Consider the following 21,872-nt stretch of genomic DNA (forward strand, 5'->3'; position numbering starts at 1 on the left):
TTACATGACTCATTCTGGTTTCTTTTGTGAGGTTGGCCACTTCAATATTAAGCGAGGGAAAGTTGGTGGAGTTTTGGTCTAGAACCCAGAGGGTTTAGAATTGCGAGAACCCATTCTATTCAATTCCACACATATTTGTGAGAGATTTCGTGTAAGATAAGTTAAAATTTACATTTCGAAGTTGGATTTTTATCTCTCGTCTATCTTTTACAATTACGAGGGTTTCTTACGCTAAGGGTCGCAAATTTAAGGTTGTATAGGTCTGGTGAGGGTTCAACATCAGACAACTCCCCAGTGATGCAAAATGCCCAAGGCATACTCAATTTATTTCTTTTATTATGATTTTCGTATCCAAATGAATTAATTATTGTACCCACTTTATTTACAAGTTAACACTTAGGTAATACTTCTGAAAAACTAAATCGGTTTTCTTCAGACATTTTCTATTTGCGAGGGTTTTGACGTCGTGATGCCTTGACTTAAGGTTTCCTTCTGCTACAAGTACTTATGCATCTGAGCTTCTCTTTGATGGAGTAGGAAACCTGTTTATTGTTCCGTATGTATCTCAATTAGGTTGTGGCAGAAATTTCATATGTATATTTATGTAATTTTCTCTTTTAAAGACGTTGGCTTCCTTTAGCAAAGTTGTTTTGGTGACTCGACCATGCGTCCGTATTTTTGTTCTTGGTTATTGCCCAACACATTTGGGACATCCCTAGTTATCGTTATATGTAATTTGTTCTTAATTTTCAGAGAAGGGTTTGATATGTTCTTCCGCTTAATGTATTTGAGATCAGTTGGAATTAATTCAGATTTCAGTCTTTCTTTGTGTTGGATTCAAGTTTTATTTTCATGGGTGTATGGAAATATTTGCTCTGTGTATCTGGTTAGTCATAGATTCTAGATATTTTAGTTAATTTTATGTGTGAATCTAGAAGGGTATTCGCAATTCTATATTTAAGAATTTTTCTTTTGTCTTGACCAAAAATTTAAAATACCAAAGTTTTTTTAGTTGATGGGATTCACTTAGGATTGTACTCAGGTGGCCAGTTGTTTCTGGCCTAGCCAGGGAACTAACCTAAAGCGAAATTCCATAGTTTTGTCTTCTTCAATCTTAGTATGATACACACAACTATTTACAACCACCCATTTTCCCAAGAACAATAGGGTCTAACCCTTGTAGCATGTTTAACTTATTAGAAGGGAACAAATCCACCCATTAAATCCTAACCCTATGAATAAATTCTTGTACTGAGTTTAGTTTATTCACAAATGTCCCAAATATCACATTTTGTAGTTACTCAATTGTGAAATACATTCACATTCACTTATATTATTTTATTAAGGGTAATATTTAGTATACATGCTAGAGCCCAACTCTCTTAATTCAATTGCATACATACGATTTAATAATGAACACACATAGAACTAAAACATCCTTACAGATACAGTGTGTTAAATACTTATATGAAGTATTGGGTTATCTAAGAATCCATGAGGTAACCATGCCACCCAATCCGTGAGAAAGGTAATTGCATCCTTTTCTCTCGCCCGAGCATATTTGAACCAAAACAATTTCATTCCATCAATAACCCAACAGCATCAATTCTTAGGCACTAGAAACCCTTAGGCTCGACCTAGAATTGCTTCCACTGGCCCTTGGTCCAATTCAGGAATACCTCGTGGCAATGTCCTCCCTTCACCCCACACCGTCCTATGTAGGCATTCAATCTAATTATTATTTTCCTTTCCTCTTGTTGCCTTCGGTTTCATTCTAATTTCCTTCCTAGGCTTCCCCGTTTGAGATAATCGATTTTTTGTCAAATGAAAATAAGGTAACTTATTTTGTAACTGTCTTGTAAAAGTTCTTTTTTTTTTAAGGTTCCCTCTGTGAATTCCAAGATTACCTTCACTATTATTTGGATATAAGTATATGTTTTAGAAATAAGCATAAGCATAATTTAGTTATCAAAAATTCACATTAGGCTTCCACTTAGCCTTTAAATCTTTTGTTTTGAGAAATAAAAAAATTAAATTCAAGTAACTCATAGATTCAAACTCTCTAGAGGGATGTTACATCTCCCCCCCAGAGCATAACATCATCCCCAGTGTTATCTTGTCACTTCAATAAATCAGGATAATCTTCCTGCATAAAATGCTCATCCTCCCAAGTAACCTCTTCAAGGCTAAAGTGCTTCCACTACGCTTTAACCTGTGTGATGGCTCGCCTTCGTAACATTGTTTCTCTTTGCTCAAGAATAAGTTGAAGCTCTACCAAACACTCTCCATCCGGCTCGACCTATCACATAAACAATCATCATAGTTAGCTCATATTGATCATCTTATCATTACTACTTACACATCACTGATTTTCCTTTCTTTTAAACGTTACATGGATATCTTTCTAATGAATAAGATGTCTAGGATCATATACATATTTCTTCAGTAATGAAACATAAAATACATTATGAACTCTTATGTGACTAGGAAATGCTAAATGATATGCTATTGGTACAATTCTCTCTATTACTTGAAAAGGGCCACAAAATTGAGGGGCAAGTCTTTCACTGCTACCCCATCTTAAGGTACTTTACCTTAGCTTAATTCGTACATATACATGATCCCTAACGCTAAAATCTAAATAAGTTCTTTTCTTACCAGCATAAGTCTTCTTCCTATCCTGGGAAAATCTTCAATTTTATCGGAATATTTTCATTGTTTGCTCCATCTCCGTCAACATATGCAGTCCTAGTATTATTCTACCTTCAGGACTATTCTAGTTAATATGCGTTTTCCATTTCCTCCCATACAACACCTCGAATGGGCTCATCTTTAAAAATTCATGGTAACTATTATTATATGAAAATTCAACGAGATGTAAATATTCTTCCACTTGTTAGATTGTTGCATAACATACATTCTTACCATATATTCTAGTACTTAGTTCACATGTTTAGTCTTCCCATCCATTTGAGGATGGTGCGTTGTGCTGAACTGAACCTCAGGTCCCAATCCCGTGAATCTGAACTGAACCTGAGGTCCCAATCCTGTGAAGAGAGTCTTCTAGAATGTTGAGGTGAATTTTACATCTCTGACAGATATAACTATTTTAGGTACCCAATGTAATTGAAACACTTCCTTCATAAAAATATCAACAATTTGTGTTGTTTTATAGGTAGATCGTATTGGAACAAAATGAGTTGTTTTACTAAGTTTGTCAACAATCACCATGATTGAATCATTGTGCCTCTTGGATATGGGTAGTCTTTTTATAAAATTGAGCATGATGAGTTCCCATTTCCATTCATGTATAGGTAGTGGATGGAGAAGGCCGATGGCATGTTGATGCTCAACTTTTACTTTCTAACACTCTAAACACTTCGTTAAATATTCAACAATGTCTGTTCTCATTCCTAGACAAAATTAATTCTTTTTATAGCTGATCATTATTTTTTTGGTAACAAGGATGGGTGATGTATGGACTTCTATGAAATTCATCTAGAATCAACAGTCTAAATGAAATATGGTTGGGAACATATATCCTTCCCTTAAAAAAGTTAACAACTGATCTTCATCAATACCATATTTAGAATTATTTTCATAGTTGTTAGTCTGATGGGCTTGCTGCCATAGGAATTCATATTTCAGGTCCCTTTGGCCTACCTCTTTAATCTGTTCTAAAAATTTAAATTCCATTTGATTATATAATTAAGTTCATATAGACAATTCAACCACCCGCTTAGTGCCTATGCAACACAATTTTCTCTTCCCTTTAGATGCTTGATGTCAAATTCAAATTCTCTAAGGAGTGTATCCCACCTCACTTTACAAACATTCAGATTGGGTTGCCTAAAATAACTTGTTATACTATTATGATCTATCGTCAATAAAATATCTTTCCTAATAAATAATGTCACGAAACATTTAGTGAATGAATTACAATAGTAAATTCCAAATATGCATAATACCTCTATTCATGCTCATTCAACTTCCGTGACTCATATGCTATCACTTCCCCCTCTTGCATCAACACTGCTCCTATCCCTTCTTGACATCAGTCCATGCAGACTACAAATTCTTTATTTGAGTCAACAATTTTTAATACGGGGGTAGTGGTTAGTAAATTCTTTAGGTGCTCAAAACTTTGCCGACATTCATTTTTCTACTTGAAAACTCTCGACTTCATTAGCAAGGAAGTGATAGGGTAGGAAATTCAGGAAAATCCCTCAATAAAACAGTGGTAGTACCCCACCAGACCCATGAAGGATCATATGTCTATGACATTTTTGGGCACAGGTGAGTCCATGATGGTTTTGATGTTTTTAGGATCAACAATTATACCTTCAACTGAAATGACATTCCCTAAGTATTAGATTTGATCCTTATAAAAACCAAATTTTCTAAATTTAGCATACAATTAATGTTCTACTAAAACTTGAAGTGCTATTTGTAGATGTTCCTTAAGCTCCTCAACATTTCTGGAATAAACTAGAATGTCATCTATGAATATTAGGGCAAGCCTATCCAGAAATAGGTCAAAGATACCATGCGATGAACTCATAAATGTTGTTGGTGTGTTGGTCAGTGCAAAGGGTAAGACCACAAACTCATGATGTCCGTAACAGGTTCTAGACATTGTCTTACAAATTTCCTCCTCTTTTACCCTAATCTTATGGTAACCAAATCGTAAATCAATCTTATAGAAAGTCATGGCACCTTTGACTTGATAAAAAGGATCGTCCATTCGGGGAAACATGTACTTATTCTTGATAGTTAATTTATTAAGTTGCCTGTAATCGATATAGAGTCTCAAAGTGCCATATTTTTTTCTTACAAAAAGCATCAGATCTCCCCAAGGTGACACACTTGGACGAATGTACTCTTTTTCGAGCATCTCCTATAAAAGAATTTTGAGCTTGGTTAATTCAGGTATGCTCATACAATATGGAGCCTTTGACACATGGGCTACTCCAGGAATCAACTCAATTCTAAAATCACTTTCCCTCCCCGGGGGCAGTCTTGGGATAGACTTGGGAAACACATCAACAAAATCTTGAATTACTAGTATCTTCTCTAAGGTATTTTTTTTCATCTTTGGAATTAGAATATCCTACTTGAACAACATATATCATTAAGCCTTTGCTAACACATTTCTATAATTGAGAGGCAGTAATGGGACGTAGTTTTACCAGCTTTTTAACCCCCTAGATTTCTCGTCTACAGCATCTTCTGCGAGGTAGCTAATAGGACGTTAAACATATGTTATGATCTCTTCATCTAAAACTATTGCACAAACCACTAATTTAGTATGAACACTGATTTGGTATGACCACTGTAATGTTAATAGGATGTTAGTTGCTCTAAATTTCCCAATATTGAGGGGCTATGATAAAACACAACTTATAAAAGGTCCTAACAATGTTGTTTTAATTTTTCAATGTGTATATGGAGGTTTAGGCCGGATAAACAAAATCATACATAGTCTCTTGGTTCTATGATTGCATAAATTTTTTCTTGATTAATATGATGGACTTTACATTTTTATAATGCAAGTTTGGGGGCTAACAACTGGATTGGTTGTCAGAAATAAAGTTTAGTTCATGAGGTATGTAGATCAAGGACAACATTTTGATGAATTTGAGCATGTATTGAAGATTTCATTACTCATATGGCAACTTCACTAATGAGCAAAGCCTATTTCTTATAAATTGAAGTGTTATCTTCCTAGGGGTGACATAAGAAGGTCATCATCCTGTGGAAACTTCTCTAAAGTTTAAACCACTTCTTTAAAAGTTGAAACCACTTCTTCTACGAAGAAATGAATATGCACATGAGTTAAAGTGGCAATGACCTTACCTGAATTAAATGGTGTATATAACATTCCACTAACAATGAAACAACCACAAACATTGTCAAAAAAGTGACCAACACTCTTATGTTGAATATTTTCTTGCCAAATTCAAGATATTCCTCCTGTCTGTCTATTTCATGGGCCATGGTCTACTAATCGCATGCATCATGATAGATCCATAAGTCAAACATACAATGTTGAAAGTCTAGTTGTAGGAAAACAACTATATTGAAGAAGAAGCTTATCAACAATAAATTTGCAATCATTAGATGCAAAGGATGACAACAATAAAACACCAAAAATCAAGATCAAATAGACTGCCAGAAATTGCTCTAAAAATGCCAAGCTCAGGCATCCATCATTAAGTCCAAACCACTAGATGAAATGCAAACATACACATAAAGAAAAATTTACGGCATTGGTCACTAATGTCTAAACCCTTGAGGCCATACCGCACACAGTAGCACCCTTAATGAAGTGTAGACATGAACACAAATTTTCTTGATTCAATGATTTAGGGTTTTTACAAATTTTGATGCCTCACCCTATGCCATCAGTTTGATGGAAAATTGGAGATAGATATGAAAAGAATGTGCGTAAATGAATTAAAGCAATATTAAAGGCATGGTGGATGACTCCAACACATCAACCATCATGGAGTGTCATGGAGGCCTTGTTGCATTACATGCAGAGAGATTGCAGGGTCTTGCTAGAAGAGAATTTATACCAGACTGCATACCACCCACAGGTGTAAAACATCCAATAAAGGCAGGATTTGGGCACTTTTCAACAAACACCATTACACAAAGTCTAAAAAATAGTCATCTCTTAAATGAATTAATAATAGGTCATCGATTTCCAACCAAGAAGAATCTGCTTGTTTGTATGTGCTTATGAAAGTCTCTTTTAGAAGGAGGATTATTAGTTGTGGCAAATGTTTCTTTCAAGATAATATTTTCATATAATTTCATTTCCAACACCTACCTTAGAGCAACAACTTCAAAGAAGGAATTAAAGAATCATATATCCCTTCCTTATTTAATTAGATGTCGGAAATGTTATAATAATTATGTTGGAAAAGCTAATAGCCCTCCTTATGAAAGGGCTTGAAAACTGGGGTTGATCATTGTTTCTTCCCTCCTATGTGAATTACTGTTGTTTGACTAGAAAGATGAGGGTCAAATTCCATTGATTCTTATTCCTTTTGGGTTGAATCTTTTGATTTTTTAGAATATGATCTTACGGATTGAAGCCATGATGAGCGCCATGTAAGTTAGGGAGAGGAAAAAATAGGTGGCTCAACTCCCACACATAACCACCTTCAGACCTATTAAAGTAAACAATTGTGGCTCCTCAACGGTAACATTCCACCAACACTGAATGTAGAACCTATGAGATCCAAAGAAATAGGAGGGTCAATGGCAGAATGGACTTCTTTCTATAGAGTAGTGAGGATCTATAGAGTGCCCAAAAATACATGCTTGTCTATTGAATCTATATGTGGCTGGTGAGTAAACTTTCCCATCTCTGCCTCGTTCACTTAGCAAACTACTAGCGTATAGTAGGCCATTTGTCCATACAACAATTCATGCATGGATGAAGAGAGAAGATGCTCAAGAAAGGAAAAATAGCTTTGGATGTGGAGAAGCTATGGGTTCAAGAAAAATAACAGTGTTGGTCCCTCGTTTGGGGGGGAGAGGGGATACATGTGAGTAGAACCACACTTCTTTCCTCACGATTCCATTACCCTTGTTGCTATTGCAAGATGAAACTTCCCACCTGTATTGAAATGCTCCTGGACCAACCTAGTTATTGATATGGTCCAACCACTAATAATATACACACAATATACACGTAGTAATGTTTCTCGCAAAGAGCACCACAATTGTTTTACCACAATATTCTTTCTTGCAATGAGCAACACGATTATTTTACTACAGTATTCTTTCTTGCGATGAGAAACACGATTATTTTACCATAATATTCTTTCTTGCAATCAGCAACACGATTGTTTTACCGCAATATTCTTTCTCGCAAACCAGGATATTAAAACAAGCAAAGGATTATAAAAACAGGAATAGGTGCGGTGAAAATATGAGTGTGCGCTTAGGGTTCTGCCAATTCCAATACTGTCACCAAAATCAAAATAACTGATATTGTCAATATTGTCATCAAAATCAAAATAATAATTGATATCTGGGAACTTCCCTCCCTTTTTAACATATTTTTGTCTGCGAGCGAGCCTGCTCCAACGTGAGCCTTTCCAATTGTGGGCACGCCACCAACGTCTAGTCAAACTTATTGTGGATGGTCAAACTAACTTATTTTAATAATACATTTAATAAGGTATACATTTAATATCTAAATAGGATAGTTTCTCCCAACGTCTATATATTTAATATCTAAATAGGCTAGTTGCTCCCAACGTCTATACATTTAATATCTAAATAAGATAGTTGCTCCCAAATTGAAATAGTCTATAAAATTTCATTTTAATTTTTTCACTATATATTTACTTATTTTAACAATAATGTAATTTTCTGATATATACATATATTTTTACCATTCTTGAGAAATAAAAAAATAAATAAAATCCTTTTATTCATTGCAATAAAAAGAAACTAAAAGCTTTGAATTCATTGCAATAATAATAATGTTAGTGTAGCCATAGGCATCCATACAATAGAAAAATAAAATCTAGAGAAAGAATTGGTTTCGACTCTAAAACACGTGCACCTTTGTAACATATGGAATTGGTCTCCACTCTAAAACATGTGCACCTTTGTAGCATATCCCACACTGATCATGCCAATCATGCTAATTTAATTTTAGGTATAATTTTTATTAATGCACATTGAGCAAGGTTCGTTAATTCGAGGACTATGGGTCATCGTTAATGATATAATGCAATAAAGCACTCGTCATTAATTCGATGGTGCATTACCGAACCCATGCAAAAGATAAAATGTGAACATAATTGAAAAGAAAGAGATGTATCTCTCAGGTGTGGCCTGCACCTGGAGACTACACTCACAAAAAAGAGAGATCACTCTCGTACACTCTATTATTCATCAATGAAAGATTACATCATTAAATACATTACTAGGAATTAGGAAGTTTCACCCAAACCCCTAAACTTTAGGAACTAATCCTAAACTAGGGAGAACGTTACAAAAATGTAACCATTTTCTCCATCAATACAAAATAATATTAATTATTTTTAACTCCCCCCCTTAATGGAGAAAGGGTTCTCCTGGACTCCTAGCATCTTTCTAAACAATTCAAATTTCACTCGTGCAAGAGGCTCTGTAAAAATATCAGCCATATTGTCACAAGTTTTAGAATATTCAATAGCAATTTCTTTTGACTGTATTTTCTCTCTAACAAAATGGAACTGAGTGTCTATATGTTTGGTGTTTTTGTGAAACACTGGATTGTATGCTAATTTAATGGTGCTCTGGTTGTCACTTTTGATGGAAGTGAGATTCTTCTTTTCTTTTCCTGCATCTTTGAGAAGCCTTCTCAACCAAATCGCTTCACACGTTGCTGCACACAATGCTTGATACTCAGCTTCACATGAAGACAAGGCTAGAGTACTCTGCTTCTTGCTACTCCAAGCTATGACCCCGGAACCTATGTTGAATGCGTAACCTGTGATGGACCTCCAATAATCCAGGTTACCTGCCCAGTATGAGTCTGAAAAACCTGCTAGAGTAACATCAGATACATCAGTGTATAAAATACCATAATTAACAGTACCACAAAGATACCTCAACACGCTCTTTGCTGCTACCCAGTGACTTTCAAGCAGTTTCGACATGAATTGGCTTAACACACTAACAGAGTATGCCAAGTCAGGTCTGGTTGTTGTAAGATATATCAAGCTGCCAACCAGTTGTCTGTACATTGTGGCATCAACCTCTTTAGCTCCATCATCACTACTCAATTTCAGATTCTGTTGCAAAGGTGTCGCTGTTGATCTACACTGATCCATACCAAACTTTTCCAACAGATTTCTGGCATACTTCCCTTGGGTAAGAAAAGTTTGCCCAGTATCTCTGCATACTTCTAATCCCAGACAATAGTGAAGGCTTCCGAGATCTTTCATCTCAAAAACTTGTGCCATAAGCCTTTTGATTCCTCTGATTAAATCATCTGCATTTCCTGTTATAATCATGTCATCCACATACAAAGAAATCAAAATAATATGCCCCTAATTATTGTACTTGGTATACAAATTTGGGTCATTTAAACTTCTATGGAAACCATGCTCTATAAAGAAAGAATCAACCTTCTCGTACCAAGACCTGGGTGCTTGCTTTAAACCATATAAAGCCTTTTTCAATCTGCAAACAAGATGTTCCTGCCCCTGCTTTACAAATCCTTCTGGTTGTACTAAGTAAATTTCCTCTTTTAAATCACAATTTAAAAATGCAAATTTAACATCAAGCTGGTGTAATTCCCAATTACATTTAGTAGCTAAAGCAATAAGCATTCTGATTGTAATTAACTTTGCTACAGGTGCAAAGTATCATCAAAATCTATACCTTCCTGCTGTGAATATCCTTTTGCAACCAGCCTAGCTTTTAACTTCTCTATACTTCCGTCTGCATTCATTTTTGGTTTAAACAACCATTTACATCCTATGGGTGTTTTATTCTTAGGCAGCTCAACTAGATCCCAAGTATCATTTCTAAGAATTGATTCCATCTCTTCATTCATTGCAGCTCTCCATTCCTTAAATTGACTAGCTTCTTTGTAATTAGAGTGTTCTACAATGTTCAAAACCTTTGACATCAAAGCATAGTTTCTCAATTTTAATGGTAATTGAGTCTTCCTACCTGATCTCCTTGGTAGGGGACTTACCTCAAATTTGTTTTCTTCTGCTATAACTGGGATTACATTATCACCTTGTTCTTCTTCTTTCTCCTGCTCTCTTTCATCCTCGCTGCTTTCCTCCAACAACAACAGAATGTGCCAATCATCACCAACGTCATCCTCGCTGCTTTCCTCCAACAACAACAGAATGTGCCAATCATCACCAACGTCATCTTTCCCTTCCTGTACATGTTCATGAAACATTACATCCCTACTTGCAAATGTCTTACGTGACTCAAGATTGAATAATTTATATGCTTTAAATTATGTGCCATAACCAACAAAGATGCATTTAATTGCTTTAGGGTCTAATTTCTTCCTATTAGATTTGGGTATATGGGCAAATGCTTTTGACCCAAATGCTCTTATATGGTTTACTACTGGTTCAAATCTATATAGAGCTTCAAAAGGGGTTTTGAAGCCAAGATACCTGGTAGGACTTATGTTCTTCAAATATACAACAGTGTTGATAGCCTTTGCCCAAAAACTATTAGACAGACCCTTACCTTGTAGCATACTCCTTGCGCACTCCACCAAGGTTCTGTTTTTGCACTCTGCAACTCCATTCTGCTGTGGTGTATGTGGCATTGTATACTGCTGAACAATCCCGTGAGATTTGCAGAATTTCATGAATTCCTTTAGCTTGTATTCTCCCCCTTGATCAGATCGGAGAATTTTTATACTCTTACCAAACTGTTTTTCTACCAAGTTTTTAAATTCTATAAAGCACTGGAAAGTCTGACTTTTCTTGTTCAAAAAATAAACCCATGAATATCTAGTGCAGTCATCAGTAAATAACAGAAAATAATATGCTCCTCCTAGCGACCTTGTCTGCATAGGTCCGCATACATCAGTGTGCACTAGTTCTAAAATGTCTGTTTCCTTCCTCCTATCATGCACAGGAAACTGTTCTCTATGCATTTTTCCTAAGGCACAACCATCACAATTTAACTGAATATTATGAAATATAGGGAGTCCCTCGACCATACCTTTCTTCTGCAATAACATGAGGTCCTGCAAATTCAAATGACCGAACCTCTGATGGCAGAGTTGTTCGGTTGTCGATCCTCCTGCAACCATGGCTTTCTTTGGTATGCTTTTTTCATCCAGTCTGTATAGGATTCCAACTCGCATGCTTGTTGCAACTATTTCATTCCTGCAATCCTTTATCACACAATGAGTCTTGAAGAACTCGACTTGCATACCTTGATCAGCCATCATGGATACAGATATCAGATTTTTCTTAATTCCAGGTACATATAAGAAATTTGTAAGGTGACTAATTTTTCCATTTGGTAACTTAACTGAAATCACCCCATGACCTTTAATCTCGTATCCACTATCATCTCCTAGATATATTTTTGATCCATTTATACTTTCTTCAAGATTATCAAAAAATTCCTTTTTACCTGTCATGTGAGAGGATGCTCCGGAATTGACATACCAAATGTCGTCCTCATTAGATGCTGAAAGGGCACAATCGACTGTGAATAGTCAAAATTCATGACTGAAGTCTTGTTCTTCAACAAGGTATCCTCTGTGCTTTGCATTTGCCTACCTCCTCTTTGCATCATTAGCATGCTTCTTATAACATTCACTCTGTATATGACCCTTCTTTCCACAATAATAACATTTCTTTTCAGAATGATTTGCAAGCATAACTTTATGAGAATGTGAATTCTTATGTGATGTTCCTCCTTTCTGCCTTGATTGCTGCTGTGACTGCTTTCCTTTGAATGATCGTCATTTCGCCATTAGCGCAAGATCATCACTCTAGGGGTTCAAGTTCTGCCGCTGCTCCTCCTCTTGCTGTAATATCCCATTGAGATCATCAAATGTGGGCGCTTTCTCCCTTGCCGACACTCCAGTGATGAACATTTGAAAATCATCTCGCATCCCGTTCATTGTGATTGCGACAAGATCTTCATCAGACACCGCCACTCTGCCCCCAATTTGTCTTTCACATCTTTAATTCGCGCAACAAATACAATATAAGTCTCCCTTTCGTCCATCCTCATTGAGAATAGCTTGCTTTTAAGTGCCAAGACTCGGCTTGTATCCTGGGTCTCATACAGACTTTTGATTTTCGTCCAGATGTCCGCGGACGTTTTACAGTCTCTGATGTGCGCAATAACATTGTCCTTCATAGACATCTTCAACAAGACTTTGGCCTTGTTCTCTCGTTTTTACCAATCTTGCTCCTGTGGCCCTCCGTTCAGCTTCTGCTCATCGCCTATAACTACGGACCAAGCATTCGCAGCCTCGAGCAAGGTTTGGATCTTAAACTTCCAATTCGTGAAGTTAGATCCATTAAGTTTACCAGACTTGTTAAGGTAAGATTCCATCGTATTACTCATTCTGAATCTACCCAACAAAAAAAAAAATACCTGTCAGATCGATCTGTCACCTCTGCCACCGATCTACAGTGTCTGGCAATCCTGCTCCAATGAGAAAATTCGGCGTTTCCAATACAGCCGAAGAATTGATTTGATCAAAATTGATCTGATCTACCTCTCCCGGATAGATCTGCAACTTCGTCGATCTACACCCCTTGCAAACCGCGAAACGAAGTTGAGGCTTCCTGCAGATCCCCTTTAAGGAAGATTGGCTTTTGGCTCTTACCCGAGAGAAAAATCCCCTTTGTACCAGCGCTCTCCCAAGCGAAAAATCCACGGCAATAAAAAATCCCGCCAATCGGATGTTTTGGCGCTTTGGCGCGATTAATCCCAAAAAATCCACGCCAATTCCCCTCCTGGCGCCTCTGTTAGTGCAAAAAGCATGCCAATATCCTTTCTCCTAAGAAAAAAAAATATCCGAGTCCGAGCCAGGTGTTCTGCAGTCCACCTGCTCAATTGAGCACAGAGCTCTTGTGTACACGCGGCCACACAAGAACTTCAAGCCACACAGGCAATTCTACCACACAGGTACAAATGCACTCCAGCTCTCCGGACCTACAACACATTGCCAGAACCACCTTGGCTCTCTAGAGCTGCAAGACTTGAGCCAGAAACATGGCTCTCCGTACCTGTAACACACTGCCAAAACCACCACCGCTCTCAAGATCTGCAACACTTGTGCCAAATCCATGGCACTCTAGACCTGCAACAAACTGCCATAACCACCATGGCTCTCGAGAGCTGCAACACTTGTGCGAGAACCATAGCTCTTCGGACCTACAACACACTTCCAGAACTACCATGGCTCTCCAGAGCTGTAACACTTGTGCCAGAACCATGGCTCTCTGGACCTGCAACACACTGCCAGAACCACCATGGCTCTCCAGAGCCGCAACACTTGTGCCAGAACCATGGCTCTCTGGACATGCAACACACTTCCAGAACCAGCATGGCTCTCTAGAGCTGCTCACTTGTGCCAGAACCATGGCTCTCTGACCTGCAACACACTGCCAGAACCACCATGGCTCTCCAGAGCTGCAACACTTGTGCCAGAACCATGGCTCTCCGAGCCTGCAACACATTGCCAGAACGATGCTACAAATAATAAGAATCTAGTCTTACTGTTTACTCAGGGTTTTCATGTACTTAGGAGGAAGGGTGTAAATGTCGATGCTATTAGGGTCTCCAATCACTTATTAGCATTATGGTTACAAGGGTGCAGTAGTACTATTTTGCTATAGTATTTTATCCTCAGGCCAGGAAGCACTACAGGTTGCATCACTAATCATTCAATTTGTAGTTACAACTTTGATCTTTTCCATATCAATAGTACAATACTTGTGTTGTTCATATTTGTTTACGAGATAAATCCTTTGCTAGGCCAGGCTACCAGTGCGGCTAGCGGCTTATTAGTGACCATATCCAAGTATACTCCTTAAGCACAGAAAGGAAACTGATATCTCAGTTAATTCGTTAGGGTTTTTAAAATTCCTTATGTTTGAAAACAATGGTAATCAATTTTCTTGGCTTAGTTACACGTGGGTTTCACATAGCTGTCCACTTCATGCTATTGCTGCTTGACTTCTCCGAAATTTGGTACTCACCAAGCTGGAGTTCGTAGCCTTCATAGACCCAGGTTCCAACTGCATATTTTTCTATTGTTAGCTACGATTTTTGGTTATGGATGTTGGTTAGTGGTTTAAACCCAGCCTGCACATGACAGGGTAGTTGTATTTATTCTTTGGTGGATGCTTTTTTCTAAATTTAGAACTAAATTTAGGCTAGAATATATCATGCCCTAGTACCTTGGTTGGAGGCTAACCCTAGTTTCCTCTAGGAGTTACTACCCAATTTGCCTTATATTCCCCATGAACTCTCAATTTTCCCCCTTATTCATCACATGATCAACCTTTCCTTTAATATTAAGGTTAATCAAACAACATTTCTATTTAGTTGATTCTATTTCTATTTACCTGATTCACTATTTACCTGATTCAGTACTCTAAACATAACTTGTTTATATAGTAAACAGGAAGACCAGCATAATTATACTTAGTAGAAATCGACATAACAAATCATCGTCTTGGGATCTTCAAAAATAAATAAGTAGAAGTAGATATAATCATAGTTTTTGGATGTTGAGAAATATAACGAACTAAAAGAAATATGTAGACAATATGAACAAAAACAAAGTAGTTGAAGTATGAGAAGTAAAGAATTGCGTATGCAACCATGATAGATTTCATGGGTGGCCTATCAAAGCGTGAAGAGAAGGATGGTCCAAACAAACCAAAGCTCTGAATTTATTGCAATAATAATAAGCCATAGGTATACAACATTATATATATATATATATATATATATATATATATATATATATATGATTAGAAAATTCAAATATGCAGAAAGAACTGGTCTCCACTCTAATTAAAACATCATGTGCACCTTCAATTCAGGGTGAGCTTTTTCGGAGCAGTGCATTATTATTTACAGTTTTACTTCATGAGTCCGGAGAACTTCAAATATGAATAAACATAATGATTTACAGTTACATTATAAATGGCGGCCACCTCAGACCAAAGAAAGAATTAAGCACTACTAGTGTGCACAATTGAATTTAATCAACCAATTCCAATTCGGCCCATTTCATTTTGTTTGAAAAGACTATACAGGCACATTTCATCACTGAAAAAAGCATTCTAAAGAATGGGGCTGGGGCCGCCGATGGAGCCTGTTGATTCTTTTACTATGAAGGCGCCGCCGATGGAGTCTGTTGATTCTTTTACTATGGATATGGAGGCGCTGCCGATGGATTATGTTGATTCTTTTACTATGGAGGCTCCCGCGGGACAAGCCAATTCTCCAATATAGCATGGCCGGCTCTTCGTGATCTTTTGTAGACCAACAATAATGTCACGACCGCCAGTACTATGAGTAGTACTAGAGCGAGTGACACACTAATGACTACCGTTCGGAATTTGAATGCATTCTTGGGGCAGGATTTTATTGCACTATTGCAGAGTCCAGAATTAAAGAAAGTCACAGGATCAAATTTCTTGACGTCCGCATCATTGGTTCCCCCGAGAAGTTATTGTAAGAAATATTCAGAAATTGCAACTTGTGGCCGGCATCAATTGTGAATGACCTAGAGAGATTATTACAGGAAATATTGAGATAGAGTAAGGAACTAATTCGAGCTAGAGAATCAATAGTTCCATTCAAATTACAGTGGGACAGATCCAAGTATTTAAGCCTGCTTGAATTCTTCTTTCTTGACAGCACTAGTGGTGAAGTAATTGAAAGCAAATTATTTCCAGCCAGAGAAATCTTGGTGACGCTCTCCAAAGTGAGCAGTTGAGCAAGTACCTTGTTACCTTAAGCTTTCAAAAACTTTCAAGATTCAGCGTGTTGTCGAATGTACGGAATCTGTTATAAGACACATTCACCGTGTGTAACGCTGAAAATCTTGGAAAGACGTTGAAGTTGAGGGTTCCTCCCAATGCGTTGCTCGCCAAATTTAGGTCTGTGAGCGTTGTCATCTTCCATAGGTCGTCTCCTAAACGCCCCGAGAGAGAATTGTGTGAGAGGTCGAGCGTTTTAAGATGGGGTAATTTAGAGAGCACCCGCCAGTTCACCACTCCTGACAGCTTCCGCGAATTTAATTTAATTTCTCGGATACTACTGCCACACCTCCTCGCGCTCCCGCAAACGTCTGAGACATTCAATCCTGACACACTCTGAAAAGCCATTTGGATGATGTCAATGTCCGAATATTTCGCCAAGACATTGAATTCAGAGTCCATTTTTAAAATTTGGATGTCGGAATCGTTGGCCAAGGTACGTTCAAGAAGATTAAAGACAAGAGAATCATTAGTAACAGCCAAAGTGCAAACCTTGCAATTTCCATTGAATATTGCAAAACTTTAAATACAGCCGTTCCTTAGCTTTCGGATGTAAAGGCTGTTCTGCAAACAGGATCAACATGATCAGGATTATTTATTTATTTGTGTGCAATTAAAGAAAGATGCTGACAAAAAATAATGGTGCCTACACCTACCTCACTATTCTTTCTCACAAACAGTAACACGTTTTTTTCACCGCAATAGTATTCTTTCTCGCAAACAGGATTATTGAAACAGCCACATGAACAGTAGTATTCTTCTCGCAAACAGGATTGTACAGGCACAGGAGGTTTATCAAAACAGGAACGAAAATTTGAGTCTGTGCTTAGGGTTTTGCCAATGCCAATACTGTCATCTCCTAACTTCCCTCCCTTTTTAAAATATTTCAGCTTCAGCCAGCTAGCCGTTCCAATTGTGGGCCCGCCACCAACATTTAACATATTTCAGCCCAGCTAGCTAGCCGTTCCAATTGTGGGCCCGCCACCAACGTTTAACATATTTCAGCCTAGCTAGCTAGCCTTTCCAATTGTGGGCCCGCCACCAACGTCTAGTCAAACTTATTGTGGATGGTCAAACTAACCTATTTTACTAACGTTTAATATCTATAAAATTTCATTGTAATTATTTTTTCACCGTATATTTACTTATTTTAACAAAAATGTAATTTTTTTTTTTTTTATTTTGCTAAAGTTTAATAGTTATAAAATTTCATTGTAATTTTTTCACGGTATATTTACTTGTTTCAATTTCTCCAATAACATATTTCTGTTTTTATAAATCAAATATATATATATATATATATATATATATATATATATATATATATATATCAGTTTCTTTTTAATAGTGTGAGAAACTTTTTAGTTTTTGTATTTCAATTCCTCCAATAGCATATTCCTAAAACACAGTTAGCATTTGCATATCTTCTTAATATAGGATTAGTTTGTACTTTCTCTTCTCAAGTTTTTGATAGAAACTTATGAATTCCTTCAACTAAGATGCATTAGATTATATATAGTATAAATATTTAGTAGAAAAGACTTCAGTAGGATTGAAAAAAGATGGATTATTTTAAATTAATTTTAAATTATATATTTGATTTTTATTAACAAATAATTTATTTAATACTTAATTCACAATTTGTTTTGTTTTGATTTGTTTTGTTTTGTTTTTTAGTTTTATTTAATTTCCTTTTTTTAATGTATTAATCTATTTGTTAAATGTTTAAGATTCATTTTTATTTTTTAGGTAGATAAGAATTTATTATTTTTGAAATAAGATGGAAGAGAGTGATATATTTAATAGTTGATTTCATTTTGGATGGTGGAGATATATATAATAGTTGTGTCTTCTTTTAATCTTTGTAATCCAATAATTTGTTAATTATGAGATTAGAGATGTTGATATAATTTTGAGGGGAGAGATTCCCGATGAATGGTGATTCTTATCAATGTTTACCATATGTTACTAATTATGCTTAGTATGGGAGAGATGTTGCCATGTGCAAGGAAACATTAGATCAAAAAATAAAAATAATAAAAAATAAATCTGGATCTATTAAGAAAAATAATAAAAATAATAAATCTATAACAATGATTCCTCTTGAGTTGAGGGTTGCTAAGATGACTTTCCTATATTTAAGAAAAATAATAAATCTATGACAATGCTTCCCCTTGACTTGAGGGTTGTTATGACAAGCCTCAACTAGAATGTTATTGCATAGTTTAGTACCATTGAGGGTTTGTTGGAAGAAATTAAATCCAATATGAGAGTGAGGTAAAGGTGTTCCTTGTCCCTTACAATTTTTGCCATATACATTGATAAGCTAGAAAATTGTTCGGAAGATGCAAGTTGTATTAGGCTCATGCTTGTAAACAAGCCTCAAAATAAACTCCATGAAAAAAAATTGATTGCATCGATGTTGAATTCATTCATTTACACAAAAGTAAGGTAGGTACGAGTCAACTTTGTCTTAGTAACTTATTAACGGAAAAGTAAAACTATCAATTAACTAATATGGTACAAAATAATCTCGAACGAAACATTCCTCCCTTAATTAATTTCAAGGGACATTTGACATGCCAATTAACATTATGAATTTTCAAACTTTCCACGTCCTAGTACTTTGGTAAAAATATCTTCGATCTTCTCTAAAGTAGGAAAATGTGTAAGATGAATGGCTTTGGCCTCTACATAATGTCAAATCAAGTAATATTTGGTGTTGACATGTCTGCTTCGATCATGAAATTTAGGATTCTTGGCTAATTGAATTGCAAAAGAGTTGTCAATGAGTAAAGGAGACGAAGTATTTTATTTCTTCTGCAAATATTCAACTATTTTGCGAAGCTAAATTATTTCTTTTGTAGCTTGAGTTGTTGCAACATACTTGACTTAAGTGGTAGAATTAACAGGAACATATTGCTTTCATGATCTGCAAGTGATAGTTGTTGATTCAAGGATCATCAAATAACCAAAAGTTGACAGCCCATGCTCCTTATCTCCATCAAAATCTGAATTTGAATAACCAATGTAATTGTAGTCTGAAACTTTGGAATATTTGATGCCATATGACTGAGTGCTTTCTAAATATTTGAGCACTCATTTTGCTTGTTGTCATCCAATGGCCTTCAAGGGTCGTAATGTTGAGTTGGTAGCGATCATTTACGCATTGAAGATGTGTAAGCACTATATTTTTGGAAGGAGGTTTGTCCTTATGAGTGATCACAATGGATTGAGGTACTTATTTTATCAACCTAATCTAAATTCCAGTGAAGCTAGATGGTTAGTTACTCTCAGTGAGTTTGACTTCGAGATTAGGTACATTAAGGGAAAAGATAACAGGATTGCAAATGCTTTTAGTAGAAGAGCACAGGTGAATTACATTGCAAAAGTGAGTTCTTATGGGACAAACTTGTAGGAGCGGATCTCGCAGCTAGTACACTAGGATGACAAGTACCAACAACTTATTAATAGGTTACAACAACATGATACACGTAATAGGGATGAGAAGTATCATCTCAAATGGCTTGGTAAAATTATGAAACAAGATTTATGTGTCGGATGATCGCGAGATTAAGAATCTTATCTTGAGGGAATTTCATGTTAAGCTATATTCAAGTCACCTGAGATATCAAAATACATTGACAACAATTTAGAAATTCTATCATTGACCAAACTTGATGAAATAAATGGTTGAGTTTGTTGCGAGATGTTTGGATTTCCAGTAGGTAAAAGTAGAGTGTAAGAATCTAGGTGATTTATTGTAGCCAATTATGATTCCATAATCGAGGGAGGTCACTTTCATGGATTTCATTACAGGTTTTCTGAGGACATTAAAGCAACATAATTCCATCATGGTTATGATTGACAAGTTAAGTAAGGTAGCTCACTTCATTTCAATTAATTCTATGAATTCGGCAAGTGAGGTAGCTCATATTTATATGAGGTAGATAATGAGATTTCATGGTGTTCCTAAGAAGATTTTATTTTATAGAGATGCCAATTTCACTTCCAGGTTTCGGAAGGAGTTGTTTCCAGGCCTAGGGATAGAGTTAGCCTTTATAACAATTATCATTCATAGATAGATGGATATACATAGAGGGTTTATGGGATTCTTGAGGACATGTTGAGGATGTATGTTATGCATCAACATAAGAATTGGGAAGAGCATATTCCACTAGTATATTTTGCTTATAACAATGGATATCAAGAGTCCTTGAGGATGAGTCCATTTGAGACAATTTATGGATATAATTTTAGTTGGAGTGATTAAGTGAACAAGGCATGGATTGGACTGGACATGTTGGAAAAAATCGAACAAGAAATGCAAGTTATCAAGAAAAATCTAAATGCAGCATAGGATAAGCAGAAGAGTTATGTAGATCAACTAATCGAAATCGGGATTAGGGGCAAAACTTTTCTAAAAAATCAAAGTTCTCAGAATCGCTCAAAACTTGAACGACCACGTCTCAATGATATGATCCCAAGATAGCTTGTTTCACTCAAACAGAGCTCGTATGAGAAAGATAGAGACTTTTGTCTGCTTTCACAAACATAGAAAACTTTGGGTACAGGGCTGATTGGAACGTTGACTTGGCATCCGTACAACCCAGTCAGCAAAAATAATATTCCAAGCAATAGTCCCAAAATATTCCCATAGGTGGCTCTATCAAGTTGTGACAAACGTCAGCATGTACTTGGTCAAAGACATTTGTGAGGACCAATGAGAGGCTGACATGTGACAAGCCTAGGGGCCGCCACGTGCCCTCTCAAAGGTCATGTAAACATATTTGGAAGGTCTGCGGAATCGAACCGTGACCTCACCCACACAAGCACCGTGCTTTACCGCTATACCAAAACTGTGTTTCTTAACCAACTATGGGCACGATTTTCATTTAAAGAGTTAAAACGTGGCAGTTGGGTAAAGAGTGGGCCAACCCCTACCGCATGTGACCAACACCGTAACTGGAGGTCGATGCTTATTGCTAACCATGCGCTTAATGTGATAAGTGGAGTTTAACGGTAATTAAACCATCATTATCACTTAATTAAGTGCAGATTTAGTTGGTGGCAGTTTTGGCAGGTCCAACAAATTCGACATTGCTCCATTTTTGGCAGGTTTAACTAGAGTCTCTACAGATTTGGTGGCAATTTCCTAGGGAAAACCGAAGAACCACAACTTCTTTAAAATTCGACCAATTTTGGCTAAAAAAGAGTCATTCCTAGATGATTTGGATTCTCTAAATACAATGGAATAGGTTGTGGAGGCATAAGGCACTTATGTACGTGATTTTTCTACATTGAAGTTTAAGAAAACCTAGGGCCACCAAGAGAGGAAGTCAAGGC

Source organism: Pinus tabuliformis, chromosome 7 (genome assembly GCF_031772625.1).
Source record: "Pinus tabuliformis cultivar Carrire ecotype Pingquan chromosome 7, CPIR1, whole genome shotgun sequence".
NCBI classification, from domain to species: domain Eukaryota; kingdom Viridiplantae; phylum Streptophyta; class Pinopsida; order Pinales; family Pinaceae; genus Pinus; species Pinus tabuliformis.